Source organism: Octopus sinensis, linkage group LG3, assembly GCF_006345805.1.
Source record: "Octopus sinensis linkage group LG3, ASM634580v1, whole genome shotgun sequence".
NCBI classification, from domain to species: Eukaryota; Metazoa; Mollusca; class Cephalopoda; order Octopoda; family Octopodidae; genus Octopus; species Octopus sinensis.
In genome coordinates, this window is record NC_042999.1 from 64621174 (window position 1) to 64627821 (window position 6648).

Consider the following 6648-nt stretch of genomic DNA (forward strand, 5'->3'; position numbering starts at 1 on the left):
AGAATTATTTTTATCGTGCAGGAAATATGTATGCCAGGTTACAGTAAATTTAAATAGTTCAATCCTTAGTAGGTACTAGGTTAGGTTTTGTTAGTTGAATCAATCACAGTATATCACTATTATTATTTTATTGATCTTTGATTCATGAAAGACAACATCAATACACACACACACACACACACTGTAAGATATGCAGTCCATAATTTCTACAGTTTTAGCTCACTGATTGATGAAGAGAAAATAATTACAACTGTACTAAAACTAATGGTTTATTTTACAACCATCAGCCGAGATGCTTTACAAAAGAAGTGTTGTGAAGTTCATGCTTTTTACAAGGACATGAATAGTCTCAAACCATTTTATGGTAGAAACCGTCTTGTAGAATTAGGTCATAGAGTGGAACTTATTGTTTCCATTGTGTCTTCAATCTTCCCAAAAAGAAAAATGATTAGCTGTGCTAATTTTTAGCCCCAGATCAAACCCCATCCAAGAGATCTATGGTCGAAGGCGAGCCAGCTGCCGTAAGCATCTTGTCTTTGTCCTTTTTTGTTATTATATAAGGGACTACAATGTCGGACATATCCTTCTATTTAAAACGTGGGTTGTAATTAGAAGATGCTTTGGCTGCTGTTTTTGGCAGACTGAATAACCACGTAGTAACTTCCTGGTTGGTGCACGTATTTTTATATTTCTACAAAGCTATATATATATATATACATACATCATATATATATATATATATATATTATATAATATATATATATACTAGCAGTATCGCCCGGCGTTGCTCGGGTTTGTAAGGGAAATAACTATATAAGCATTTTTAGAGAGTTATTTCCCTTATAAATTCGGGCTTTCTTAGCCATTTTTGTTTTGGTGTCTTCAAGCCATGAAGTCGTTGTTCTAAAAGAACGCTGGTCTCCTTCACAACGCTTTACGACGTTGATTTCTTTACACTCCCTTCCCCACAGCTTCACGAGGGAGGGAAGGGGGAGAAGCAAACAGGTGCAGCTGTGAGCGTGGACGCCAACTCCGCCGCCATCGACACACGATGCATTTTATGCATTAAAATGGAATAAAAATGATGTTAAATTATTTTTAAAATCATAGACTCATCGTTGACGCGCGCTAATAGTCAGACGGGCTCGATATGAATCACGACTATAAGATACCCGAATTTGGTTAAACTGCACCGCAAAATGTGGGAGGAGTTAGAAATCTAAATCGAAGGGGACAGACACTCACACAACTAGAGTTTTATATATATATATATATATATATATATATAATATATATATATATATATATATATATAATATATATATATTACTCTTTTATTTGTTTCAGTCATGTGACTGCGGCCATGCTGGAGCACCGCCTTTAGTCGAGCAAATCGACCCCAGGACTTATACTTTGTAAGCCTATTACTTATTCTATCGGTCTCTTTTGCCAAACGCTAAGTTACGGGGACGTAAACATACCAGCATCGGTTGATAAGCGATGTTGGGAGGACAAAAACAGACACAGAAACACACACACATATATACATATACATATATACGACGGGCTTCTTTCAGTTTCCGTCTACCAAATCCATTCACAAAGCTTTAGTAGAAGATACTTGCCCAAGGTGCCACGCATTGGGGACTGAACCTGGAACCATGTGGTTGGTAAGCAAGCTACTTACCATACAGCCACTCCTGCGCCTATACTTACCACACAGCCACTCCTGCGTCTAAAGAATGGTATGCAATTGATTCTACGAAATGACTCTAGGCCAAGAATGTTATTTACCGCATTCATTTGTGTATAAGTCATACTATTTTATATGGTCGAAAAGTTTTTTAAAAACCACTAAGACAAGTGGGGTGTGACTTATACACGGGGCAATGCTAAAGTTACGAGAGGAAAAAAATTGTACCATGATTCTGCAATAAATAAAGGGTGCGACTTATACACGAGTAAATATGCTATTTTAGCGAAACTAGGAGGAAAGAAAAGAAAAATCTACACCACTGAGATTTGCACACTGAAATTCCTTTTGGCTTTCACTTTTTCTCTCCATTGATCTTTAATATCATGATTTTTAACATATCAACTTAATATAGGCATAATATCAAAGATTATTAACAAGGCATAAAAGCAAACATTGTTTGCGGGAGATGTGATGTTGGTTACATCGGCTGTTATTTATTTTATAATATCCGAATTAATAAAATTTAACGATAAGAATATATCAGTTTTGAACACAGGTTCGAATTTTAGGCGAAGGTGCACAGTTGATTGTATCACCCCTAGTACATGACTGGTACTTCAACACCGCTGAATAGATGAAAATAAAATAACATTAGCACAAATAATAATAATAATATTAATAATAATAATAATGATAATAATAATAATAATGATAATAATAATAATGCAGATAGATATATTAGCAAAACCTATATAAACAAAACTCCAGGTGCAGTGAAATATGTAAATAAATCCCAGATGCAGACATATACACAACAAAACCTCAAGCACTTATAAATATACACCACAGAGAAAAATGACACTACTAGACACTGCATATATATATTATATCAAGTATTTTCAATACAATAGAAAAAAAAATACAACCTCAAATTCAAAAGAAAACACTGCATGTACCACGGAACAGTGAGCCGTTTTCGGTTCTGTTGTGAAAGTATATAATGAAAATATAAGGCCACTGAAATAATAATAATTATTTCGAACCTATACAGCGAGCCATAAATTAGTGTCTTTTTTTTTTCGGTGGGGACTAGTCAATTAAATCGACCTCAGTACTTGGTTGGTGCTTAAATTTTTCTACCTCGGTAGGCTGAAAGATAAAGTTGGTTCCGGATGGAAATTGAACACAAACCATAAAGAGGATGAAACAAAATACTGTAATTCATGAAGTTGAACCATGCTGTCATTTACCGTCTTATTGCATATTCGTCCCACGTTCCATATAAAATATTGGTTTCAAATGTTGGCACAACACCAGCAATTTCGGGGTATTTTATCAATCTCAAAGGAATGAAAGGCAAAGTCGACCTGGGCGGAATTTGAGCTGAGAACGTAAAGACGGATGAAATACCGCTAAGCATTTTGCCCAGCGTCTTAACGATTCTACCAGCTCGCCATCTTACATGATTATTAAATATTATCCTTTGTTAATACGAAGGGTAATTTCTGCGGGACCCCGTTTATATTTTATGGCCTTCATTCTGTTTTGATGCATATATTTTCAAATCTTCATAACTGTTTCATTATGCTAAAGATTGCTACAGTATTACATGGCATATAAAACAGACATTTCCCCACCCCAAAAATGTCTCAAAAAATTACCGATGATCATATGTCACATGCTTTGATACTCTAGAAAGTTTTATTTTCTCCTGAATATGCCCTTCTGGAACTGGAGTGTGTCTAATATTCCCATGTGTCTTTTATGTCTTCAATTACAATGAAGTTTTTTTAATATTCTTTCCATAGTTACTGTTGTTGAAAGCGTAACATTCGAAATTATTTCATTCTGTTAACAGTTTCGATTAAGTATTCCATTTCCTACCATATCCAAGTGTATGGAGGCACAATGGCCCAATGGTTAGGGCAGTGAACTCGTGGTCATATGATCGCGGTTTCGATTCTCAGACCAAGCGTTGTGAGTGCTTATTGAGCGAAAGCTTAAAGGGGTGGTGGCAAACCCTACTGTACCCTTTCACCACAACTTCCTCTCACTCTTTCTTCCCGTTTCTGTTGCACTTGTATTTCATAGGGCCAGCCTTGTCACACCCTGTGTCACGCTAAATCTCCCCGAGAATTATGTTAATGGTACACGTGTCTGTGGAGTGCTCAGCCACTTGCACGTTAATTTCAGGAGCAGGGTGAACCGTTGACTGGATCAACTGGAACCTTTGTCGTCGTAACCGACGGAGTGCCGTGTAACACTCGAACATATATTGTGACAAACAGAATGATAATGTAGATTACTTACCAAAGATAATCATTATAAGTTATGACCATTTACAAGATGCACTCACGAGAGGATGGAATGAAAGGAAGCAGCTACTTTTCCACCGGCGAACCTGGTGTAAATGTTTGATACAGAGTGGATACCGCTAAAGGCACCACCCTTGGCCCACATGGCGATGTTAAACGTAGCAACGAATTATGCCTGCTATATAAAAAAAAAAAAATGCCGTAGGCATTGCTGTGTGTTTAAAAAGCTCGCTTGGCAACCACATGGTTTCGTGTTCAGTCTCAATGTGTGGCACATTGGGAAAGTGTCTTATACTATAGCTCTCAGGCCGACCATCGCCTTGTAATTGAATGTGGTCGACGGAAACTATATGGAAGCCTGTCTTATATTCATATAATATGTATAAAAAGTAAAAATAGCATTCAAAATTTACGATAGCTGTTTCGGTAGAATATTATTAATGTATTAATAAAAGATTACATCATCAGGCAAAATTTTAAACAGATAAGATTTCAACCTGGTACGGTTTCTTACATCGAGCTACACAAACTGAGTAATCCTAAACAACGTTTCATCCTTTCTTCTGTTTTTTGATATTCGATTTGTCTTGTCTAAGAAATTGACATTTTTTCTTATTTTTTCCGTCTACCAAATTCTTTCACAAGGTACTGGTCTGCCAGGAAACCAATTCCACTGCATCTATGCTCTCTACAACTCGGTGGGACTGGCTCCAGCGCGAACTGATGAGGGCACAAATATGACGAAATATGTTCGGAGTTATCTTCCTTACTACCGGAAATATCATTCTTCCTAAGTTTGACAGAAGGGCAACAATTTTAAAAGGAAAGGGGATATCAATTACATGGACCTTAGTGCTTAACAGATATTTATTTTATCGAGCCCAAATGACACTGGGGTCATTTGAAGTTAGAACTTAAAGAACCGGAAAAATACCACTAAGCCTTCTGCCCGCTGTGGTAAAAATTCTGTCAACACACAGTCTTCCCATCGGAAATAATTGCAATAATGTCAATCATTGACTAAAACTGTTATTTTCCTCAGCATATAAATAGTTTCTCACCACATATTTATTTTATTTGATGATGAGTAATGCTTTCCTTGGGCTAAATATTAAAGCGTTCTGACTAAAGTGCTTGGGAAGTATAGGGTTTTACCCATTAGTCATCACTGCTTCCAGGTTTTCTCTAGCTAGGGTGGTAGTATCTGTAAAAGGCCGCAATTATGGTTCAAAATTAACAAAAGATGTTCCTTTGGTCAAAGCATACATGGATGAGCTTGTTGGTCGACGTTGACTGGTGCTAAATACACCATCATGTCGAGTGATCCAGTTCTACTGTCTGAGTGTTAGCTAGGCCCGGTGCCCTAAGAGTAAGGTCGGGAGGACAGGAGATTCGCAGATTAAACAGTAAATAAACTGGTGCAAGACAGCGGGAAGAAGCCACTGCTGTATTTTCTCTGAGAAAACTAGTGAATCTTCAGAATTTGGTTGGGAGCTCCGTGACCGATGGTCTTTGTGGGCCTTGAATATGGAGAGAGAGAAAGAAAGAAAGAAAAAGAGAGAGAGAGAGAGAGGGAGAGAGAGAGAGTGAGGGAGCGAGATGGGGATAGAGAGAAGAATGAATAGAGAGAGAAAAGAGTAATAGAATACGAAAACATTTAACTTAACGATTTTGTAAGATTGGTATTTAATTATCAATTGCAGAAACCTGTCGTATATGTACTTTTTTAACTCTTTTACTTGCTTCAGTCATGTGACTGTGGCCATGCTGGAGCACCGCCTTTAGTCGAGCAAATCGACCCCAGGACATATTCTTTGTAAGCCTAGTACTTATTCTATCGGTCTCTTTTGCCGAACCGCAAAGTTACGGGGACGTAAACACATTAGCATTGGTTGTCAAGCGATGTTGGGGGACAAACACAAACACACAAACATATATACACACACACCTACATACATACATACATACATACATACATAATACATATATATATATATATATATGCTATATATAATATATATATATATATACAAACACATATATACGACGGGCTTCTTTCAGTTTCCGTCTACCAAATCCACTCATAAGGCTTTGGTCGGCTCGAGGCTATATTTGAAGACACCTGCCCAAGGTACCGCGCAGCGTGAGTATTATCTATCTATCTATCTATCTATCTATCTATCTATCTATCTATCTATCTATCTATCTATCTATCTATCTATATATCTATCTCTATCTATCTATCTATCTATCTACCTACTCACATAATCGACTACCAAACTGCCTACATATATACCTGCATACCTATCTGTCCATATCCCGTCTCTGAAGTGTGGGAGCCAATGCCTTCTTCTTCTTCTTCTTCTTCTTCTTCTTCTTCTTCTTCTTCTTCTTCTTCTTCTCTCTTCTTCTTCTTCTTCTTCTTCTTCTTCTTCTTCTTCTTTCTTCTTCTATCATCATCATCATCATCATCATCATCTTCCGTCTATTCTCTTCCTCACCAATACCACCACCGCCACCACTACCGCCACCACTACCGCCACCACTACCGCCACCACTACCGCCACCACTACGCACCACTACCCACCGCTGCCACCTCCACCACTACAGCTGCCGCCCTCATCATCATCGTCATCA